At 46.2% G+C, this 25,802-nt stretch overlaps 1 protein-coding gene across 5 annotated transcripts in view; it reads left to right on the top strand.

Moving 5' to 3' along the window:
* Positions 1-25,802, top strand: part of LOC135900057 (uncharacterized) — a 332,823-nt gene that overhangs the window by 15,864 nt on the left and 291,157 nt on the right. The window contains exon 2 of one of the 5 annotated variants that reach the window (XR_010563779.1): positions 1,753-2,503. The exons of the other annotated variants lie outside the window; for them this stretch is intronic. The gene's annotated coding sequence lies outside the window, so the exon portion shown is untranslated. Of the gene's footprint in view, positions 1-1,752; positions 2,504-25,802 lie in introns of those variants that run through there. 5 annotated transcript variants of the gene reach the window in all.

The following is a 25,802-nucleotide window of genomic DNA, read 5'->3' as shown; positions in this document are numbered from 1 at the left end:
TGTACCGAGTGGGCAAGTTCGGCCAGCCTGCCGGAAAAGGTCACCTACGGCTGTTCGTATAAGTCAGAACAGATGATGAAGAAAAGGCATAGGCCCTAAAGCAGAAAGGCGGACGCGGTCGATGCGTCTAGAATCAAACATGTGCCTAGGCGAAGCGCCAAAGCGACAGAGGCAAAGGCGCGAAGCTTCCAGCCGAAAACTGTGAAAAAGCGAAGGACGGTAAATTCCAAGCTCACGCGTTTGCGGAGATCGGGGATCGGCGTGACGCACGTCGCAAAAAGGAGAATTTCGGGAAGATTCAGGCGTAGTAACTGTCGTCTAAACGCATTACGGACGTCTCGTTGTAAGCAGAGGGACAAAGGGACGCGTCCTGTAGGCCGCTTCAAGAACCGGTCACTCGAGGGGGCAAAGAAAGGCAACTGCCTAGCACCTAAGGTGAATAGTGCGCGCGCGGATCAGTGATTGTGCCCCTCTCCAAAGTACGCGGAGGCTGTTGTTCTAAAGTTGTAGCTACGAGGTGCGTCAGGCAAATTAGCAGGTTTTGCCTTCTTCGCGAAAGCGCCTTCCGAGAACCCAGGAAGGCGCGACCGTCTCTAGCTCGTCTGAAAGGGTTCGTTTGAGGCCCGAAATGGACATCGGAAAGATGCGTTGCAACAGGGATTTGTTGTTTTGCATTTATTTTGTATTCAGCTTAGTTGCGCGTTGAACACTTGAGAATCGTAAAGAAAACCACAAAATTTTGTTAGGTTAGTAGCATTTTCGGCTCAGGTTAGATCCACAGTTTAAAGTGGAAAACTTACTTGACTACACGTGTATAACTGAACGGCAAACTGGGTGAGTGTTGCATACAATTTGGAAGGTCACGCGCAAGTGGTGCAAGTTAAGTTATGCCTTGCGGGAGTTAATAACTAGTCGTGTTTTATTTTGCAGGAGTGCTTTTGGAAGCACGTTTTGTGAATTAAGCTCATGGCCTTTAGTTTTCTCGACAATATTAATTTTGTGATAGTTTGAGCCTTAGGAGCTGTTGTCAGAGGACATCCTTGTTCGTGGTATGGCAGTTTTTTTAGCTAGTTTGATGTTTACTTTCATAAAACGTGACAGCTGAACGCTCGAGAAAGGAAAGTGTCAGTGTTTTGAGTCCCTTTAGTTACACGGAGATGTAGGCTGAAGATAAAAAGTCTCAGTGTAAGTTGAATTGCCACTTGCTTTGGTTAGTTCGCACGATTTTTTGGAAGTTTGTTATTATTGGTCAGATTTAGTGATTTATTCTAATCACGCTGCACCGTATTAGCACGATTTAGAAGTGCGGTAGAAGAAAAGCGGAATAAGTGATGCCTTCTGAGCCAATTTAGGAACGTGATTAGGGTTGTAGATGGTTTTCTCTTTTGTTTAGTTCGCAGTTTGGCATTATGTAATGATCATGCAGCTATCGGGCGTTAAGTGTTACGGATTTGAATTAATCCATGCCAGTTCTCCTTCGTGATCTGTGGAAGCTTTTTTTCATGATTACTTAGCGTGATTACGTAAACCCGTTTGTGTCTATTTGCGAGGACACATAATTGGAAGTTTCTTAATACTTGTCCAAATCAACGTGAACATTGTGTTTCATGCTTTTCCTTTAGATAGGTTGTTGTCAGATTTTTTCGAACTTGTACAGTCTGGCGATGAGAGTGGCTTGCATGTGGCGCTTGCGGCATTGTGTGTAGCTGACAACGGTCGCTCCATGCGGCTTGTCATACTGCATTTATGCAGTCCAGTCAGAGCCCACCTACCAAGACGCCTTAGGCCAGAAGATCTTCATTCTCGAAAGCTGCTGCCCCGTGGCTTTGAGCAATGCAGACATCAAGCCGGCCCAGCTGCATCGAACAACTCGACCTCCCGATGCGCCATCTGGCGGCGGGGGTGCTGTTGTGCCTGGCGGTCCTTCAGAGCGGGGGGTGCCCCACGAGCGACATGAAGTTGTCACGGTTGATGTTCACGCCTCATCATTCACTTCGCTTCAAGACATCAACGACGCACTCTTGACCGTCATAGAGAGGCCACTAATCGCTGACAGAGTCATTGACAGTGTAATCTTCGAGAACTCCCGGGGAAAAGCGTTGACGACAGGTGGTTGCCTCCTATTGTGCCACGTTGGAGACAGATGCACCCCGTTGGAGCACAACGAGCAGCACATAAAAGACATGAACACCACGAGCAGCACGTAGAAGACATGAGCACCACGAGCAGCACATTGAAGACAGCACCACGAGCAGCACAGGGGAGACCAGTGAGGGGCGATAGAGGTGGTGAACGATTCGGCGTTTGTGATTGGCCAGTGAATTCCCTCAACGAGGGAAATGGGGAAGAAAAGATAGAAAAAGCGGATCCGGACGGCTGTGAAGGAGAGAGACGCTCGGACATGCAAAGATGCTACCATAGTGTGCTTCGATAGTTGAAGCCCGTGTTGTAAAGCTGAACCATGTAATTTTTTTTAATATAATCCTTTTTTAATTCTCTTCAACGCCGCTCGAAACCCTTCTTTCTCTCGGCACCTGGCATGGCACCATCCATGGCACCTTCGTTGGCCGCACGAACCCCGGCTTCACAACAGTGGTAGGCAGCGGTAAGATTGACCTCACGGAACTTTCAACGTGTCGATTTCACAACACCAGCCACTGTAGGTAGATCTCGTTTCGTGGCACTCGATTCTCGTGACACGCTTTACGTATATATCTCCAAATTGTGTTAGCGTGAGGGATTTTCAAGCAGAGACGTATAGTTGAATGAATGCCGGCGTACTCGGATGAAAGGCCATGTTTGCGGGCATGCATCGGCAGTGCGTGTGCTGCTGTTTTCGTATAGGGCAAACGTAGCAGTATCTTTAAGGCTCCTGGCAACCAATCTATATATATATGCATCCGCAAAAGCTTTTGAAGCACGAAACCTGCGATAAGCTCAGTAACTCACAGCTTCGCAACTTAGCCGAAAAATTTAGGCAACAATAAGTTAGTCGCTCGGGGAAGCACCTTTACACGTTTCAAACTGAAGGCCTGAATGTCTCTGTTATGAATAGTTTAGCAGCAGGAGTTATTTTCTTGGCTCTTTGAAAAGCGTTAAGCGCCTTTGAATGCTTCGGCTTTATGCAGTTTACGTGCTGTTATTCACTAGGCAGATGCTGGTGCAGGCTCAAATTTTGACAGTCGCGCATGGTATGAAGCCCTTGTCGTGCGTAATAAGTGTTCCGGTTTTCATTACTGTTGCATTTGGTGTCGTAGTCTTGGATAGACTGTATACTGCATGCGCTGTAAGAAAGAAAAAAAGAGCCAGATTATCCATTTGCTGGTCTTTTCTTAATAGATAACGCACAGATTATTCTAATAATGTAGTGGATGTTGCACTTATTCTACCCTTATCAACACACTTAAGAGATCGTAACATGTTTTAGCTGATAAGTAACCTTTCAATACACCCCATTCAAGTGCATTCTACTGAAAGTGTATCAAATAATGTATAAATCTCGGAGAAAAGAGACATTGCATGCTGTTATAAGCGGAAATAACAATTCTCAACGTGACTGTTCAAAACTGCAGTCAATTCTGAGCATGTTCCTTCGGCACGGGCATATTGCATTAACATCCGAAAGATGTGCACAGTCCAGCTGGGTATATTTGTTTCAGCAATTATTATAGGAATCGTCTGTGATTATTGCATTTGTTTCTTATTTTGATAAGTACACTATACTAACAGTACACTAACCTGTCTTGAAACGAAACGTACGGGCACCAGCGGCCATTACGGTTGTCTAACTGCTCATCGTACTGCAACATGATGAAACATTACAGTGGTATTCATTCGTGTTGGCATGTAGTCCTTAGTCGGAGGTAAATCAAGTTGAGTGGAGGCATAAGTTTATCACTTATGCCTCCACTTAACTTGATTTACCTCTGACTAAGGACTACATGCCAACACGAATAAGAGCAAATTAGATATAAAGCTACTAATGAACCGTAAAAATAACTCATCGAATAGTTTTCCCTTAGATTGTTGCATCTGCTTTACGGGTGTGTCTTTCTGTGTCCTTGTCTTTCATGCTATGCTCGTGTTGCCATGAATTATGAACTTGCCCAAGCTCTGTCAGCTTTACTAAACAAGGGATTCAATTCAGTTGAATCTAATAGTGCATGTCAAGTGACTGACGTGTTATTCGTTTTATTTAAAGATTAGGGACTGGCAGTAACTTGGCAAGCATTAAACCACAATAATTATTTTGTTGCACTGAAGACGCGGATGCCATAGAGTGCCAGGGAATTTTCATGAAAACAGCCAAGGAAGAGTTAGAAAAAGATCAGTGAATTTGAAAATGTCACCATAGGTATGCTGTCTTCTTATATGCCGTACAAAGTTTCCAGAGAATCTCTTTAATGGACATATTTTTGTCATTCTGCGCGGGCATATTTAATCACCAGCCAAAAAATGTACACAGTCTAACTGGGCAACCTTGTTTCACTAATTGATATAAAGGTCATTTGGGATAATTACAATAATATTTCATATACAAACTTGTCATAAAAGCAAGGTACTGTTGCTGCAGCACCAGCAGCAGTTGTGACTTTTTAATTGTTCGCCATGCCACAAAATGAAACATTGCATAACAGTACTGATTTGTATTTACAAGCAGCCATTAGTCACACTTAAACCGCATTGAGTATTGAGTTAAGTGGTTTGAGCAAATATATTAAGCTGCTTAATAAACATACCAGAAGTACACAATTGGTATTTTTGCCTCACATTGTCGCATCTACTTATTCACAGGATACACTTGCAGCATCTTTGGAACATATGACACGAAGGTCAAGGCCGGCCTGGCGACCTTCCTTGCCAAAGTGAAGTAGTCTGTAAATCTATAAATAGTCTCTTTCGATCATAGCGTAAGACCTGCATTTTCAGAAAATTATTATATCGCGCAATATAGAGAGTTTATTCGATATCGGTGGACTTGTTTTCTTTTCTGCACTGCACAATTCAGCACTAGTGGAACCACTTCATTTTTTTTGTTTATGCAACATATGAGAGTGCATCTGGTTCAGAAGCGTTATTAAGCTATTGAGATTAATGCATAAGTGCAGATGAGAAGCAACAGGTGCACATGCATAATATACATTCAAAATTTGTTTGCCGCCTTATATAAACAAAAATTTAAACTAAGTTGCAGATAGCAGATAGCTAGCAGATTTCATTTAGGCGGATGCACTGCATGTAACTGTAATATTTCTTAAATGTGCTTGTGCACAAATGCTCATGCCGCCTTACACAAAGATTTGCTGCTACATGCATTTGAGATTTTTCGACTGCTTCCGCCCGCATACATGATTTGCTATGTACAATTCCCTGGGTATGTTCCATATGCATGCTGGATGCAATACATTTTTATACACATTTCCAATAGACTGCTTATTAACTGCCCCATCAGCGAGTGTTTATATATATATTCGAAACATCGTTGGCAAAATGTGGTTTATATAGCATGTATATAGAGTGTCGATCCGGGCTATTTTAGCCAAGCTGGTTAATGAAAATAAAAGGTAAAAAAGACGGTGCAAGATATACTATTATAGAAAGACCTACAAGTCAGATCTCTGACGGCTCAGCACCATAGCTCTTAAATTCGGATCTTACTGCACCGTCCTCTTTTACATAATTTTTCGTTGAACAGCTTCCCTAAACTTAAGTTAGCGGGGCGCCTTGTATCGACAATAGCAGACAAATAGTGTAAGACTAAAGTCTATAGATTGCCTATAGACTGGTCTACAGGAATTGTCTGTTGGCAGTCTATGGACTTACGGCCTTACACTTCTTGTAGACTACTCTATAAGATGTCTGAGTATATAGACACTCTATAGGCTGGTTATAGATTAATGACAATTCACGTTTGTAGAAAAATGTCTGTGGAATGTCTATAGACAAATGTAATACAGATATAATTCTATTTTTGTAGACTGAAGTCTATAAAACATCTATTAGCAAATGTCTATAGACACTCTAGAGACATTTGTCTATAGACATTCCATAGACTACAGTCTGCGATAGAACTGTATAACCCTATACATTTTTGTCTGTAGACATTCTGCAGACATTTGTCTACAAACGCGAATTTTCATTAATCTATAGACAGTCTATAGTGTGTCTATTGAATCAGACACTTTATAGACTACTCTACAAGAAGTGTAGGACCGTAAGTTCAGAGACTGGTCTATGTGAATAGTCTATAGCTAGCCAATAGACATTTGTCTATAGACAGTGCATAGACTTCAGTCTACAAAAGTAGAACTGTATAAGCCTGTACACTTTTGTCTGTAGGAATTCTGCAGATAATTGTCTACAAACGTGAATTTTCATTGATCTATAGACAATTTATACACTCAGACATCTTATAGACTAGTCTATAAAAAGCGTAAGGCCATAACTCTACAGACTGTCTATAGACTACTCTAAAGAAATATCTATTGACAGTCTATAGACTTCATAGACACATTTCTATAGACTGCCTATATACTTTCTACAAAAAATTTTCTAAGGGTTACCAGTGTCCTTGATAAGGTATTAGCGGCGAGAATTAGGAGTGGCGCCCTCTCACGAGTGACGTCACGGCAAGGACGCCGCTCGCTCCGGCTCGCTCGGCTGCCGCGCGCGCTCGTTCCCTTCGTGTATGTTTGGGGTATGGGTGGCTCGAGCCATACGTATTGAAGAATACGTCGGCTTCTTTCAGCTGCCATACCTTAACCACAGTTTCTTCTTCAAAAGCGTGTGAGTCGAGAAACTTTGCGGCTTGGATATCGCAAGCTAAGTAGCGTTAAAGGGGTCTACTAGGTTTTGCAATGCATATATGCGCCGTGTCTATCGGTAAATTTTGACTAAAAAAAGAATATCTGCAAATTCAACGCGCGAAGTTCTGTATGATGCTTCGCTAAACACTTAACATTCCTTATGATTTAACTATGAGAGGCACTGCATTTTACGTGGAAGAAAAAATTTGGTAATTGGCGTCAACATGTTATCCGATGTTAGAAAGACACTGCCCAGCGAAGCTGTCATCATGATTCCTATTACTCTGGTGTGTTGTTCTATTCAAATATGGCCATTCATTAATACGTAAAAAAAAGTTAGGCGCGCATTTCTTGAGAAAAAGTTTGCAGCTACTTTCATCCCCCTCTGAAACAGGCCTCCAAAAAACGAATTGCTCATGGCTGCCAACACGACGGCGCGTCATGTAGAGTATTTACATAGTTAATTCACAAACGCCATAGTAGCAATCACCTGAGAGAAAAGTTTCGTTGTTGAGATCGAGAGCCACTCAAATTGAAAGTGATGAAATGTTTCATAGTGGCCCTCAGTAGCCTTTATCGACAATATCACACCCCTGATCACGTAACGGTAGCAATCAACTGTCCGTATGGCGAGGCACGCTATGTTCGCGAAACCCATCAGTTCACTGCAACTTCGAAGTAAAATCATAAAGTATTTTTTTTTTTACAGCGCCAACTGGAATGGCTAAAGTATTCTCGAGCTACTACACCGCAGCTTAGATTGCCTACAAAAGGAAAATTCAAGCACCTTCTGCCTCACCATGTCTCGATCCAGCGTTATTTAATTGTACAAACGGATAACTATTCGCTTCGTCGGTACATAAAAGAGAACCTTGCAGGCTAAATTAAGTTTGCTCCAATGCAATCGCGAACATTCATAAAGAAAGCACCACAAGTCTTGCATATACTTTCACTTGATTTCTGACCCTCCACCGGGGGAATTTCGATATCTTCAATATGTCCCATACTACTAGTCATTGCCGCTTCGACTTCTTTTTGGCTGCAGCTATGTGGTCCAGCAGGCATACTTCACTAAAAAAACTGGGCCGAGCAGCCTGTGTCAGTTCGCCAAACAGATTCGTCATGTATATTCCTCAAGCAACAAGCACCAGTAAATTTCTCAAGTGAGTTTGATTTGATTTGATTTATTAAGTTCCATTTACAGAAACACATGTACAGAGGAGTGGTAAATGGAGGTGGATGAGGGGAAAAAGCCGCACAGACGCGGCTTGAGGTAACCTCACCCTCTTAGGTACAATATGGCTGCATGGGGTAACACATCAAGCGCCATATAAATTACGTTTATATAGTGGCCATAAAACATTGCAGTTATACAATATATGAAAGAACAGTGAAATATTTCCGCAATAACAATGCAAAATACACTGTGGCATTGAAATAAATAAATGATATACACGTGGCAACATAGACAAAAAAAGAGGAACATAACATACATTATTAATCATTAACAAACGCGCTCTAAAGAGGTGAGTTGAACGTGTAGCACGGAAAAGGGAATATATATTGGTACATTCCTATTTGTACTCTGTAAATAGCTGTAAGCCTTCATTAACTTTACATCAAATTTCCGCCGCTTAAAAAAAATAAACACGTGAAGAACCGCCTAATGTTGACAAGCAGTTAAAGAAGCAAGTGAGGCGTGTAGACTCTAAGCTCCAGTATTAGTTAAGTCCCCGTGCTACTGGCGAGCGTTTCTGTGAGAAAATGCAAAAATTCGATATTATACCATGAACTACTCGTCTTGAGCAAACCTGTGTTAGCGGAATAAAATCAACGTAACTGCTGTAGAAGTCATATATAGCCAGCTTTGTGACATACTTGTTGCACCGCGGCAGGTATGGTATCATAACTGGATTCCTATAGGCTATGCTTTTGCGATTGTATATCCGCGTATGAAAAAATTGGAGGACGCTTAAGCTTCGCCTTCAAGAGTGGGACGCGAGAGCATTCCCGTCGACCCGCCAAGGGGTATAAGACAATGCGCTACGGCACAGCGATCACTTACGATGCGCCCCGCATCGGACTTAGCGCCCACCTATCACGCGGTGAGCGTCGAGCAACGCAGCGTTCGGCGCGGCAACGAAACGTGCGCCTGAGCGAACGGAACGAACCAAAGAACTCGGTGTCTCGGAGGGGAAACGATCTACGCCAGCCAAACGTCGAGATCGGCACGGGCAGAGAGATAGATAGTAATCTAAACCGGGAGCACGGCGAAGCGTCGTCAGGGGAGAGGGAGTCCCGCGACGCGCCTGGCAGCGGTCCCAATGCGCGCGCGGCGCGCCTCCTGTCGGGGCAGCGCCGTACATTGAGAGGAGGGGGTCTTCTGTGTTTGCCGCAAGATGGCTCTGCGTGTGCGGAAAGCGCAGAAGAAATGCAGCGGATACGCACTTCGCAACTCGTGTAATTGTGACTTCTGTACGTTACATGTTCATAATTACCGATATACACCGCAGTATAACTTTCCACGGCTCGTTTCGAAGGCAACACCGCATTCACTAGAGGCGCGTTTGCACCGCTTTGAAGCATCGAACTCGTGGCTGAGTGGTAGCGTCTCCGTCTCACACTCCGGAGACCCTGGTTCGATTCCCACCGGGCCAATCTTGGAAGTTGCTTTTTATTTATGGAGTGCCTGCCGTGATTTATCGCTCACGGTCAACGCCGCAAAACGCTGACGCCGACACCGACACCGACGCCGACGACACCGGCTTTTCTGCGACACGAGCTCCTTAACGCTATCGCGTTAAAACCCGCAATGGGCTGGTCTGCGTCGCTTCGGCTGGCATTGTAGCGTTGGCTTCGAGAGCTGCATTGTTGTCTAAGAAGTTAGCTCTTTGAATAAATGTTCGCAAAGGAAGACGTCGTAAAAATATATTTGAGACGACCACCATAAGTATACAAGCAGAGAGAACGAGGGCGAACAAGCGAAAACACCGCAGAAAGCGCCCGGACAACGCCCGAACTGTAGCAGACGACAGGCGCGAGTCCGTGCCCTGACGTCACGCGAGCGGCTCTCGCAGCGCCGCTCGCGTTCGTTCTCGGGGCTAATAGCCACTTGTCGGCTGGAAATGACTTATCATCCTAAGAGCATTTAGTCGTGGCGAGTGATGATTGATTGTGAGCTTTTGATGCGGTTCTTTTTGATGGTACGGAGTAAACAAGCTTGGGTAACCGTCGGAAGCACTCCACAGCAGCCTTTCATTAGATGGCACACATTCTGAACTCCCAAACATCACACAGCGTCTACAAGAAACGCCGTCGTGGACGGCTTTTGATTTAGACCTATCGATTTCGTTAAGGCGCCCCCAATTATTTCTCTAGCAACATTGCTATCCACACTCATGGGCTACCGCAGCAGCTGCAATCGAGATGTGCTTAAATATTAAGATGGATACATGGATAAGTTGGTTTTGCACCTTGAGGCAAAAGGCACGACCCAAGAATTGTGCAAACTGTCTCTGTGTCGTCGTCCATTAGCATGCTATGGCTGAAGCTGCTCGCAATATTAGGTCACATTTACTGGCCACTGGGCCAGGTAAACCTTTTGGTATGACATATATAGTACTTGCAGTTAGTTATCAAAGTAGCCTCCTGTCACGGTTATCCACGTGCGTGGAGGAAGACCGCTATTTAGAGTTACGGTGCAGTAATATATGCGAGATTGATCTGTTCTCCATATTGACTACCATGTTGCCATTCCATCTATATAATATGGCTGCAATATGGACTAACAGATATCGAAAGCCAAAAAGGCTACCCACATACTCAAAGACCTCGCGCACAACTCCTGACTCTTACCTGTATTCAAGAGTAGTGAGACTGCAAATGATATCCTTAAGGAATGGTAAATTGTAAATTATGTGGTTGTACGTGCCAAGATCACAATCTCATTATGAGGAACGGCGCAGTGGGAGATTTCGTTATAATTTGGACCACCTGGGGCTCTTTAACATGCGCATAAATCTAAGTACATGGGTGTTTTCGCATTTCGACAATATGAAGATACGGCCACCGGCGCTAGGATTCGATCCTGGTACCTCGTGCTTAGCAGCCCAACACCATATCCACTAAGCAACTACGGCGGATAAGGAATGCTGGCAGTGCGAGGAAGGTGGCAGTCGGCACCTGAGACAATGTGTTCGCGACCTCATTGCGCGAGAATCAGTACGAGCTGTCGAATAATGACACCGTAGAGTGTATTTTGTTTAATGTGATGGAATCCGCGTCCAAATTTCAGACCCGAATCACCTTGTAATGGCTGAAGACCAGGTATCTCGCTTATATGTGCAGTCGCCTGACAGTTGCTGGGCGCTGGCATCGGCCACAGGACCCTACTTGACCGCTCTACAACACTTGCCGACATTCTCTCCTTATTTGGCACCATGGGGTTTCAGTTGAACTCCTTCAACAGCCAATTTATTGGTCCCAAAATGCGGCCACCTTATCAACTTTATGGTTTTTTATCTTTAAGCCATCTTTTGTATATAAGCTAGTACTGTCGTGAGATTTTCAGCAGTTTCACCTTTCCCAAAGTACCTGCATTTTCGTCCGCCTCTGTTCATATTCTGGGGGATTTTTAATACACGTTGGAACCATTGCATGGTCCCCGGAGCATGCTGCTCAAAATCAAAAAGTCATATTATTTTCCTGGTGTCTTGTGCAAGCTTCTGCCTTCTAGCTGTTCATCAATCTCCTGATTTCCCTGCCACTTATATCCCATTTTGACGACTACGATCCCATGGAAGTCGGCCATGATGTAATGGCCATGAGATTTAAGCCGTTTAAAACAAGTCTACCGTGGACACGACAGCCGATTCTGCTCACTGCGGATGAATATATTGTATTAATGAGCGCCATTCTTAAGTATATAAATTCACAGCGTAAAAATTATACGGATTCCACGCACTGTGGGAATCGATGTAAGTGAAGCTTTCTGTGTTGTTTGCTTTGATTGACAATAATTAGCGGTAACGCTGACGGCGAATGTATAATTTATTCAACAGTTGGTGCAATAGCAGAGTAGTGAGTTGATGGCAAATGTTACTTCGCGTGCACCACTGCTGTTTGTCTGCGTAGAACACAACATACAGCGATACGTGTTTACTTGAGGCGTTGTTGTGTGCCAGTGTTTATAACCTATGAGAAGGTTGAGCATTGGCGTTGCGTCACATGGCGCATCGCATCGCGGTAGAAGTGCTGGCAGAACTATGAGGCTCGCCGTGCTAAAACCACAATCGGATAATCGGCACGCCGTAGTGGCGGACTCCTGATTAATTTTCATATCCTGGTGTTTTTTAACGTGCACCTAAATCTATGTGCACGACTGTTTTTATACTTCGCTCCCGTCGAAATCCAGCTCCCGATGCGGGGATTAGAAACGGCATCGTCAAGCAATGCCGTAGCCGCATAGCTTGACGATGCGTTGATTTTACGTGCGACCTCTTCCGTAGTGCTGCATAGACCCTACGGTGATTTAATGCGGCCTTGCACCTGCACGCTCTGTGCCAGTTGTCCGCTTGACGAAGTTGCATGGTGTTTATTTTTCATAAATAGCGGAAATGCACGGTACCGTACCTTCAGTTTGCCCGCAACTCTTGTCGTGTCTATAGTAGTAGCGCTTACTTATCTTCGTTTCCTTAACGTAACCTTTTCACTGTCCCGACATTCTCTCCTGTATGGGATCTGCGAGCGAAGAGTGGCAAGGCTGTTAGTCACTCGTATTGCGATTGCGCCGGTTCCTACCCATCCTCTCCCTCATCTCCTTGCCCCTCTCTGCCATTCTATTTACCTCTCCTCAGGACTTGCACGTTAGTAAAAAGGTAAGCACTGCAGTTTCTGCAATGCTTTTGCGGGGGGTCACAGATAATTACAGCTGTAAAGAGGCTAATGTAACGACGTCCAGGGAGCTTGAGAGAGCACTGTGCACATGTGACGCGATGGAAATGTCCAAAGGAGTTTCGCGCGTGGCCTTTCCTCTCTGCCCCGTATGTGCATGTATATGCACCCCCCACCACCGCCGACGCGGCGTGCAAGACGTAAGGAGCAGCAGTGGAAAAGTCGATGGGAGAGGTGAAGAAACCTTCGCTTTAAAAAAAAAAAAATCTTTATTTGTTGGCATAAGGTGGCGTGTCATCGTGGCGTCATCGCGTGCTTTGTGGGCTTTCACCACTGCGAGAGCCAACTGACCGATTTGCGCACTAGACTTTCCGCCTTCACGAGTAACTTTATCCTGTTGCCAAGACGCGAATGATCTATCCAGTTTACTACAGACCTACAAGACTGTGTTCTTTTTCAGCCTGTTCATTATTTGCGTCCTCCACAGCTATACTGTGGAGGCACTTCCTTTTTACTGCGCTTTATTTATAAGCGAACTTGTTTTCGAATTATATTCTCCAATAATGTTGTATTCTTGCTGTCATAGTCGTACGTAACCTACACAGAGTACTCAGGTGCCCTCTAAAGAGATGCTTTCACTTTTTGGCTGATTACACCCGCCATTGTAATGCAAATAAACATAACTTGAAGGCATTTTCTCAGAAATAAACGCTGAATGAAATGCTGACGTCATCCTGAACAAGATTAAAAAGGTTAAGGAATATTCCTGTAAGGCTAACATTTTTAAAGAGTCGTTCTTCCCAAGAACAGCTCGGCAGTGGAACGCCTTATCTACTGATACTGTACAATGCACAAACGTTTCGTTGTTCTCTCGCGCGCTGTCATGGAATTTTCTCTACGTATTGTTACTTGCTTTCTGTTTTGTTTTTGAATGGAGTTTAGACCATGGCATCAAGTTGCATTGTCCGTTTTCTCTTGTCTTGTAATGTTTATTTTTTCTTTTTCTATCTGTTCTATCTTTTCTTACAGAACTTGGTAGAAGTGCTGGTTTGTCCTCATGGCGATTTGATTACAGTGAGATGTTTGTTACGATCCCATGCTTGAAATGCTGTAATGTCACTTTTTTTTTTTACGCCTACCTCTGCCTGAAGCATGCCACTCAGGCTAGCAGTATTCTTCTATATAAATAAATAAAATGGACAAGGGCCGTAGTACTCGACTTTCTTATGCTTCTATTCGCAAGCATTTTTTTTTTCAGGATGTGTTCTGGTACCGTAGAAACGTCCCTCGGACGTCTCTGATGTGCTCGTTTTTATTCTCAAGCACCCAATCTAAACTGTCATCGCCGTAACTCCATGATGTCCTGGTGGCAGGCAACCATCGCGTGTAGCGCAAGTATGACCACGCTGATTCATTTGGGTTGGCATATGCTGTTTTGTGCGTGATACTTTGCCACATTATTTCTTCCAACTATGCCAGAGCTTGATAAGGCCGTCCATCTAACCTGATTGTCGTCTTCAATCTCTTGATATACCCCACGAGTTTTTTCATTTGTCTAATTTTCAACTCACACGGCCCTACTCCTCTGTTTATTTCCGCAAAGTGTGTGTCTATCGCTGTAGTTACCAAATACGCCCAACGGTATGCTACCCCTCAAGCGTTTCTGGCGACCTGAGCAACTTAAGTCACAGGCTTTCTTCAACTCGGCGCTGACGTTCGGTTTGGCTATCCTCAAGTACTTTTCGCGGCCTCAGCTCACCGGTTTTCTTTCCAGTCTCGTCGCTTACACTACTCGCTCATGCTAGACACAACAAAAACACGCAACGACCTTACTGAAGTATCAATTACGCGCTAGTTTACACGCTATCGATGTACATTTCCTCTGATTACCGGGATAGGAACGTGGCCCCGTCTTTATTGAGATTATCGGTCTGCAGCCTAACTCAACAACAGCGCTCGTTATTCATCACTTGTTTTTCACTTGCAGAAACGTGCCGTTGCAGAAACGTGCCGTCACTTGCAGAAACGTGCCGTAGAAAGTTATACTGCCGTGTATATCGGCAATTATGAGCATGTAACTTACAGAAGTCGCAGTTACACGAGTAGCGAAGTACGTTTCCACTACATTTCTTCTGCGCTCTGCGCCCACGCAGAGCCATCTTGCGGCAAACACAGAAGACCACCTCCTTGCAATGTGCGGCGCTGCCCCGACACGTGGCGTGCCACTCGGCTGCTGTTCCCCTTCAGGCCGTGCGGGGACCGGTGCGAGGATGCCCCACTACCCTTGCGTTTAATAAGTTTTCTCGCTCTCTCCCCTTCCAACTTCACGCCTCACTCGAACCCTCGTGTGTTCGCGACGTGGCTCCTCTTTCCTCATTCCTAGGTGCAACGTCCGATGCGTGACGCCTCTGACGTGATCGCTGTGCCGTAGCGCGTCTGGTGGTAAAGCGTCCCCTGCGATGTGTGCCGAGCTGCTTCTGAGGAGTCATGCGTCTGCGTGGTGCTCTCAAGCGAGATAGAGGACGGTCCCATCGAGGCGTCAGCCCCATGATCGCGTCGGCCTTCATGGCGCGTCGCGGCCCGGCTTTCCGTGCCGATCACGACGTTTGGCTCGCGCAGATCGTTTCATCCTCCGAGACACCGAGTTCTTTGGTTCGTTCCGCTTCCTCAGGCGCACGTTTCGTTGCCGCGCCGAACGCTGCATTGCTCGGCGCTCACCGCGTGATTGGTGGGTGCAAAGTCCGATGCGGAGCGTCTCATAAGTGATCGCTGCGCCGTAGCGCAATGTCTCACACCCCTTGACGGGTGGGCGGGAGCGCTATCGCGTTCCACTCTTGAAGGCGAAGCTTAAGCGTCCTCCAATTTTTTCCTCTAGCAATATGGCCGCCGACGGCTTCACGCGGTCCCGTAGGAGGCGGCTGGGACTGGCACTCAAGAATTTTAAGCATATAACCTCCTTGCATAGAAACGATAGCATGTTTGCTCATAGATTGTTGGCTTGGATATCTATGGCACGAGGCCCAAAACGGCATCCTGTCTTTCAGCGCGTTCTTATGTTTGCGTTCGAGTCTCTGTCTTGAAGGGACGCGAACCGTAACATACTGCGAAGGTGCTTGTGTTGCGCGAATGTAAGGCGAGAAAGGCTGTTCTCAACATTCTTTTCTCTAACTTGTTCAGAAAACCCATGTTTGTAGCATTCCCGCAAACGCAAGAGTCACGAGTATGGCAACCGTAACCACAAGAGTCACGGTACAGTCTTAAGTTGTCGCGATAGCGCAGTTGTAATTCACAGAGCCTGCCACTACGGAATACGCGGCGAAGTATGGCCGATCAATAAGTAATTGCCAAAATTAATATTCAGTAAACGTTAATTACCAAGAACGGTGTTTGCTTATACTACCGCAAAGGACGTCTGCTGGGTGGTGACTCCAATTATTTGCTCGCTACATCACACATCCACACTGAAACCAAAATGGTTTCGCAAATTCCAGCTTATATTCTCTCGGCCCTTAACTGCGACCTCGCCTGCTAGCTGGACTGCATTTTTTTCTTTTTGTCCCTCACTCCTTTCCCAGTGGGCTGAGATGTGCTTTCACCGACGTTTGGTTCTCCTTCTTTTAATAAATTCATTCATTTATTCATTCATTCAATCCTAAATTTCTGTAGAAAATAGCGTCTCTTCATCTCCATAATCACCTTCTCTTTCAACTGGAATCTCCAATCGCAAAACAATGTTGCTGTGTTGCATAAGGCTGGGCGTCGCATATACAGTTTTCTAGGACTGGCAATCAATGCGGCGTCCGATTTTCGGTGGGTGACGAGACAGTATAGAGCACCTTCTCTCCCACTTCTACACTCAGCGCTCTGCTCCGTACGCTACTATAAGCCACTTCGACGGCAGACCACTATCGGAGAAAAATATCCTGGGAACTTGGTCTAAGCATTATTCGATTCACAAGGCCACCAAAGACCACCTGTGCTTCTTGAAAGCGCCTGCACTGTGTGTACTGCAGTGTTCACTCTCGCTACCTCTTCATTATTTTTCTTATCTTTCTTTTCCTTATCTCTCTGTTTATCTCTTAATGCGTAGCTAGGATTGTCAAAGTGTAATAAAAGTGGAAGTGTGCGAAGTTTGGCAAGCTGGTCACGTGCGAGAGGTAGACAGGGAACACACACGCACGCACGCACACACACACACACACACACACACACACGCGCGCGCGCACGCGCACACACACACGCATGCGCACGCACACGCGCACGCACACGCGCACGCGCACGCGCACACACGCGCACGCATGCACACACAGACACACACACACACACACACACGCATGCGCACACAAACACACACACGCATGCGCACACACGCGCACGCATGCGCACACACGCACACGCATGCGCACACACACGCACACGCATGCGCACACACACACGCGCACGCACGCACACACACACGCGCACGCACGCACACACACACGCGCACGCACGCGCACACACACACGCGCACGCACGCGCACACACACACGCATGCGCGCGCACGCACGCACGCGCACATACGCGCACGCACATACGCACGCACATACGCACGCACACACGCACGCACACACGCACGCACATACGCACGCACACACGCACGCACACACGCGCGCACACACGCGCGCACACACGCGCGCACACACGCGCGCACACACGCGCGCACACACGCGCGCACACACGCACGCACACACGCGCGCACACACGCACGCACATACGCACGCACACACACACACGCACACACACGCGCGCGCACTCACGCACATACGCACGCACACACACGCACACACACGCGCGCGCACTCACGCACATACGCGCGCGCACACACAGTCGGGCCGTCCATGGGTAGCCAGTTGGGCACGTCCATGGGTAACCTTTTTGCCGGTTGCTTTTCCATTATACGACCTTTTCTTCAGTATGTGCCACTTTCTTTCTTTTTTTGGTGGCCTGCCTCATCTCTCACAGGAGGAAGGACAAAATGAACGGAAGCTAGCTGCGCTAGTTGCGGGAAGCTCTTATCGGATTCGTGATGCGTTGATTTAAAATCTACATTTCGTATCCAAGCCTAGATGACAGCGATACAGGCGAGGTCAGTTACGGTAGCTCGTAGGATTGGACTAAGGACGCTACTCAACCACACAGAACTTTCGTCTTCTGCGTGGTTGTGAACCGGAGTGAAAGGCAGGAGGAACACGTCTTCCCGAAATGAAACATTAGGAGTAACCCTTTGTTCGACGGTTGGACATACGTCAAGGACCCACTTTCCGAACCACCTTCAAGTCGGTATCAGCTTGCAAAGGGGGAACTCTGGTGAAACGTTTTCAAGTGCATAGGCTTTTCATTATCCTAAGCATATTTTATTGAAATTTTCTTCCTTGCCATCAGCTGAGAGCGGACTAATAAGCATTTAAAATTTCTTTATTCTTGAAACCTTCTGTGAGTGTCTGGGTTGCGGTCATTTATAACCACTTAGATTAAAAAAGTCAGTTGTGGATCATAAATTATTTCATTAAATGAGTGAACCCACACGCAACAGAAATCCTAGTTTATTTTCCAGTATTCACAACATGAAAATGTAGCACGTCCATACTGTCACGCTGTAGTGGTAGGAAGACCAAGGCAGTTTTGAAAGAGTGAGTCACGAATATATCTCATTATTAACCCCAGCCTTCGTTGAAAAAAAAAAAACACTTCAAGCACAACAATGGCGGCGCGCAAGGTCGGCCTCCGTCGGAATCTGATCTACGGATCAAGGCATCGGTTCATCATAGTTGAATGATCGCAGTACATTGCAGCGCAACCATGGGCGGTCAAACGTGATCAAGAATGTGTACGCCAGTATTAGCTTCACGGGCGCAATCTGATATGGTAACTCTCTTTCGCTATTGAACCCTCGATGATATTTTGGATACTTTAAATAGATGCAGATGCGTCATGAACTAAGCGATAAATTTGGAATAGTGCTGAGAGGCTAAAGGAAGCTCACCCAAATAAGAAAAAAAAAAGATAATGTACTGTTCCTTTAAGTATTAGCTGAAATATAATACGGGTGGTAAAATGAGCCCCAAAGACTGCAAAGCGGTGCAGACATACCAAAAATTCAAGAGATAAACACTTTTCAAAACTGGTATTTATTAAACCAGTATTTCGTGTGTCAATGTAGCCCTGTAGTCCAGGCGCCAGTTTCATCATGGACACTTTGTCGGAGCTCACATTTCACGGGACTTTACACAGATGAGCAATAATTGTCACCAAATCACGGTATTTTCTTCTTTTGGTCTTAAGATTAGACAGCGAAAATGTATGCCGCAAACACTCATCCTAATACATCAGCACTTTTCATTCTAACGTACACGTCTGCGCTGCTCCATCTGTTACAAAGTAGGGAAGAATATATATATATATATATATATATATATATATATATATATATATATATATATATATATATATATATATATATATATATATATATATATATATATATCCAATGTATAACATAGGAGAATCCATGTAAAAAAATCCATGGCTGGGCACGTTCATTTAAGCTCATGAACTTGATTTGCACCAAAAAACTCCAAGCTTTCACACTTGCTTCATAAGAAGCCTATTGCACTATCAATGCACCAAATAAAAATATCAAATCAATTTAAATCTTGGTGACATCTTATTTTTCGAGTGTTCATATTGGTAACATCTAGATGCCGAGAAAGTTGAGACGCTGTGTGCGTAATTAACGAAGCTACGTTAACTATATTTTCAATTATTGATCTTAAATTGCTAAAGAAAATGAGTAGTTAGGAGCCCGTCTTTGAGATCATCTAGTCGAGCGAAGATATTTTGATTAAACATGCGTCTGTTACACCTATGCGAACAAATATTTTCCACTTAAACGCTCTTGGAAAGCGTAACTGACGCAGAAAACGAACGTGTGTAAAGTCAACCTAACCGTATCTAGCCTTTTGTGATGTCAATTGTATATCTCCGTCAACATGTTCCCGGTGGCCAGTCCACTTTCGAATTTTATTAACGCTGTTTTTTCGAAGGCAAGCAGTTCAAAGTTTTAACGTCAATATACCAGCGTCCCGGCCACGGCGGCCGCATTTCGATGGGGGCGAAATGCGAAAACACCCGTGTGCTTAGATTTAGGTGCACGTTAAAGAACCCCAGGTGGTCAAAATTTCCGGAGTCCTCCACTACGGCGTGCCTCATAATCAGAAAGTGGTTTTGGCACGTAAAACCCCAAATATTAAAAAAAAATATATATACCAGCGAACGTGTGCTACCGAAAGCTTGCTTGGTCCCAGAAGCGATGCATGACGCAATGATGGTGCAGGTTTAGCGCGTCGCTGGCATTAAGACAATGAGCTGCCGCCGAGAGAAGATAACGAAGGTAAACAGCTTGGTAGCTGCTCACGAAGCCACGCCGATGGTGATAGTGCCATGGTGACGAAATCAGGGGCGGCGATATTGTCGGCTCAGACGTTTTTTTTTCTTTTGCTTTGATTTCGCTTTCAGAAAGAGATAATGCTATAAATGCAGCGTCATTCGTTCTTGTCTCGTAGATTTAAATATGGGTTTAAATAAACTACATATCCCATTCTTTCTGAAAGTAGGTGTAATCGGTGAAATGCTCGCTCGCTCGCTCACTTGCACGCACGCACGCGCGCGCACGCACGCACGCGCACGCGCACGCGCGCACGCGCGCACACCCCCGCGCACGCACGCACACGCACGCACACGCACACGCACGCACACGCACGCACACGCACGCACGCACACGCACACACACGCGCACACACGCACGCGCGCACACGCACGCGCACGCGCGCACGCGCACACGCGCACGCGCACACGCGCACACGTGCACGCGCACACGCGCACACACGCACACGCGCACACGCGCACACGCGCACACGCGCACACGCGCACACACGCACACGCGCACACGCGCACACGCGCACACGCGCGCACGCGCACGCGCACGCGCGCATACGCGCGCACGCGCACACGCGCACACGCGCGCACGCGCGCACGCGCACACGCGCACACGCGCATACGCGCGCACGCGCACACGCACGCGCGTACACGCACACGCGCACACGCGCACACGCACACACGCGCACGCACGCACGCACGCACACAGAGAGGCAACACCTGTTCGCCGGCATTCACATTTACATGCGCCCACGCGTGCACACACGCGCACGGAACTGCACGCACACACAATCGCGCGTATTCTTGTACACGCATACACGCACTCGTGCGCGCGCAGATTCAAATACGAAGACAGAAATACGTGCGCACACGCAAATGCAAGTACACATGCACGCACGCTCAAGGCGTGTACACGCATATACACTCCTTCGCCTTCATTGCTGCCTCGCAAAAACATATGCGTGCAAACAGACTGAATGCCACTCGCTCTGCAATTACCGTTCGAACTCCAGCTGTAATAAATCGCTTTATGGTTAAAACTTGGCGCTTCTTCAAGTAAATGTGCCCTCTGCCGAGAGGGTGCAGTACCATTTGCTCTTGTCTTGTGACTTAACCGCCACTCCCCGACCAAAACACTGCCTTAACGCATTACCAGTGTTCCGACTAAGTGCCATAACTGTATATGCTGTTAGAAGGCACAACATTAGAAACTTGTCAATACTGGGCCGATGCATTGAAATAAATTTTCTAAAATTTTGCCCATTCAATTACGTATATGTATTGCCCTGAAGTTCCACAGAGTGGTGAAGGTGCAATGTTGAGAATTCCCGAGTATGTCCATGCTACAAGGCACGACAGTTATTTTTCTTTAACTTATCACAAAGAAAACATCCGCATGCTTGTTATGTTGTCCTAGGAATAAAATCTGATAATAAGATGGATGATTTAATAAATGAGCAGTTCATTGCTACGTTGTAGGAAGTAAAAATAAAAAGGGCAATATTTGCAGAGCACTCCTGAACAAACCAAAACGAGATCGAGTTTTGTGTATCGGCTACCTAGTGGGAGACTGTTGAACTCAGTCCTAAGTGGCGTTAAAATACACCACGGCATCTAATCGCTGCCAGCATTACGCGCCACGATAGGTGCGAGCAATTAAACCACTCGGCCACAGCTTCCAATGTAGCTACAGTGATAGGCTCGAATTTTTACAGATACCACGTGAATTTGTATGACTGTGTTTCAAAAATCGCATTTGGGAACAGTGTTGCGCCATGTGTGGAGAGTCGGTATGGGCACCAATCGAAAGCTGAGTCTCTGGACTACATATGCTGTAGCGGCTATTACGATGCAGCCGTAGTTTCACCACAGGTACCGTTTTTGTCTCGAACATCGAGTACAAGTTTTCTTCGTTTCCATAGGCTTTCATTGCTGAATCTTTAACCGCTCTGGGAACAAAATTCTAGCTTGCCACAGTGCGATCACTGCATTTGCCTCGTGTGGATTGTCGTCTAGAACATGTCGTCATCTGCCTTTTCCAATAACCTACCTGCAGCTTTAATTATTCGCGAAAAACCCGCTCGTTCCATTGAAAACGTGCTAGCTTCGTAGAAAAGCTGGATATGGTTGTACTTACTGCTTGCCCGTTCGTTGAGCATAGGATTTTTCTGAAATGTCGTAATGTGTACAAACGATGGTGCCGTAGTCTCGCTAAGTGCGGAAGTTGCTCATATCTGTGTTACCGGCGCTCTCGTGTCGCTGTGTAGCTCTAGAACACTGAAACATGTTCGACTGAAACTCTGACCGAGTGGCTTGGGATCCGACTGCTCTGATGCAGAGGATTAGTTAAGGATACCATAACTTTGATCATCCTGCTGTTGCTGCACTGCGGCCACCCACGCTATTTGTTCTGAACAGCGCTGCACTGCTTCTGCCACCACGCGGTGCCTACCATTCGTGCAGCACATTGATTGCCAAGCACGCACGGTGTTTCTCATATATTGCCCCTCTCGTCGCGAAGCTTATGTGTATGCATTCGTAACATCGTCGTGCCCCCTACCCGCTGCACGCACTATATGAGATGCACTCAGTAGGAGCATGAGGATGTGTTGATGTGAGGGCTGTTGGTATTACAATTGTGTCGGCATTCCTGCAATTTGGGGATGCCTGGTAAACGATTATTGCAAGTTATGGTCATCTTAGCACATTTAGGCCGCAAAACAACTCCGTCCTCGTTTTACAGTGAAGCTGTATATGGCTAGCCGACTCGTCCGTCTGTCGCCTGTACGCCGAAAACTCCTCTGGTGCAACCCCATGCGCATGCGCGAAAAAAAAAGGAAAAAAAGAGAGGGAGAGAAGCGCGCGATTGGCTGCGCCAGTAGTGACGTCATTGCTCTCCATCCCACTCGAGTGGGCGCGCGGCACTTTCTCTCTGTCTCCAAAATGGGTAGGCCCGCGTTATATGTACTCCTGAGAAGCAGGAAGTTTCGATCAGCAACGCTGCGAGCAGAACAGGGGACGAGCTCGTCTACGCCGTGCCCATACTGCAGGCAGCACACAAGAGCAGGCTCGTGCAGCCGAGCGCAAGCAGAAACCGCGTACCGAGTATCCGGCAGTCTACCAAGCCGTCGTTTAATGAGGCATCCGGATTAACCCAGTGATAAACATCGGGCTGCACGTTTCAACTTCGCTTGTTTACCATTTGTACGGAGTGCTTGGGTAGTGATATTTTTATATGGCGATAGTAATTGTGTGGACACTCCAGGCGAATTTCCATCGTCGCCGTCGCAGTGAGGTTCCATATAGGGTCTGTTCTGAAAGTAGTAGGGCTGGTTTTTTTCTGGGCGAATTGGTGGACGAGAGGCGGTCTTCGAGTGCAGGATCGGTGAAGGGGAATATTAGGAACGCTAGGAAAAATCAGCAGTCGGTTCTTGGCCGTTGGAGAGAGCAGGTCGCTTGTACTGTGAACCCCTGTCGAAACGCCTCGTCACGAAGAATCATGGAGCGTTTACTGGATCAGCGATACGCAATCAAATTTTGTGTAAAGCTTCGTCAAATGGGCAAAGAGACTCACAACATGATTAAGTAGGCCTATGGTGATGCTGCCATGGGTAGATCAGGCGTTTTTGAGTGGCACAAGCTTTTCCGAGAAGGTAGGGAAAGAGTGGAAGACGACGACCACTTCGGATGCCCTTCGACCAGCAAGACCAAGGAAAATGTGTCGCGAGAGAAACATTTACTGAACAGTGATCGTAGGATGAGTATCCCAATGATTGCTCATGACTTGAGCATTCCTCAAACCCAAGTTTTTGAGATCGTGACAGAAAACTTAGCCACGAGGAAAGTGTGCGTGAAGTTCGTGCCACGAGTGTTGCCAGAGCAGCAAAAGGCCAACCAGAAAGCGATCTGCCAGATCTTCATCATGTGAATGAGGACCCCGACTTTTTGGACAATGCAGTGACCGGTGACGAGACGTGGGTGTTTGATTACGACCCGGAGAGCAAGCGGCAGAGCTCAGAATGACACACCCCTTCTTCCCTACGCCCCAAGAAAGTATGAATGAGCAAATCCAAGCAAAAGTCCATGCTCATTTGCTTTTTTGATCGACTCAGTCATCCACAAAGATTTCATACCACCCGGATAAACAGTTAAAGCAGTTTTTTTACATGGAAGTACTCAAAAGACTGTGAAAAAGCATTGTTCGTGTCCACCCAGCCATCGCGAACAATTGACGGCTGCACCATGACCACATGCCGAGCCACACAGCGTTCCGCCTAGTGGAGTATTTTGCCCAGTACAAGGTGGCAACGCTGCCTCAGCCTCCCTACAGCCCCGACTTGGCCCCGCCAGACTTTTTGCTATTCCCCAGAATAAAGTAGACGCTCAAGGGGAAGCATCACGGATCAGTAGAGGTGGTTCAACAGGCCGTGACGAGGGAGCTAAACAGCATTCCGGTCTAGGCGTTCCTGGAGGCGTACGAAAACTGGAAAACGTTGGCAGCCGTATGTAGATGCGGAAGGGTGCTACTTTGAAAAATTCTAATCGTTTGTACTATTCTCATGAATAATTTTTTTTAAATGACTCCTACTATATTCAGAACAGACCCTGTATAAAGTCTAACTGCGATAAGATCCTATCATTTCCCGCGCGCTGGGCGCAAGAAAAGAAAAAGAAAGGAAAAATACAAACGTCCGGCACACAAAAGGATCCAAAGCGAGCAGAATATAGCGCAAAGGGCCCACAATGGTGTATGCATCCCCCAATGTTTGGTGCGGCTTGTGAACTCTAATCTAAAGCTCGCTACTGTGATCAAGAGCACGGAACGAGGGAGGGGGCTCGTTAGGTGAGCTTTCATTGTATATGAAAACACTTTTCTGTAATAATAAATACACTGCAACGTGTACCGCATCTTTTTAAACAAAGTCACTTTTGCATATACTGAAGAGAATGAAGGCGAAAACCTGCGCGCTCAGGAGACATTAATTAAATAGGTTGTCACTCTCATTCGGATGCGTTGTTACTTTATATTGTTCTCTCCCACCAAATGTGGTGGGCTCGAGTACCTTAATTTACGCTGTATTAACTGACTGCACCTCAATTAACTTCGTCTTAATTAACACCAAAGGTCGTGGGTTCGAGTGCCTCAATTAACTCTATACAAATCAACCTTAATTAGCTTTAATTACCTTCGCCTTAACACCAAAGGTCGTGTTTTCGACCATCAATGGTGCAACCATAAAATTTGGTGCCATTTAATTTTGATCCTGCCAAAGGTCGAGGGCTCGACTCCCACCAAAGTATGTGGGTTCGAGTCCCACCAATGATCGTGGGTGACACGTAAATTTTGGTGCGATTGAATTTTGGTGCCATAACGCCGGACCGTAAATTTTTCAATAAAGCTGGACAACGGATTTTTCGACCCATGAGCCACTTAAGGTTTTCGCCTTAATGAATACTCTGCAGCGTCTATCGCGCATTTTAAAATAAAGAAGCTGGTTCTAACGAATGGTATTGTTAAGAAAGACATCTGTCATAATGCATTCCCGACAAATCTCACTTTGGTGTTTCAACATGATCATCTCGACGAGCAAACGGGGTGGTTTGCTTGTCGAGAAAGGGAAAAAAATGTCT

This window comes from Dermacentor albipictus, chromosome 1 (assembly GCF_038994185.2).
Source record: "Dermacentor albipictus isolate Rhodes 1998 colony chromosome 1, USDA_Dalb.pri_finalv2, whole genome shotgun sequence".
NCBI lineage: Eukaryota > Metazoa > Arthropoda > Arachnida > Ixodida > Ixodidae > Dermacentor > Dermacentor albipictus.
Note: the sequence above shows the minus strand (reverse complement) of the source record. Positions and strands in the feature narration are given on the sequence as shown.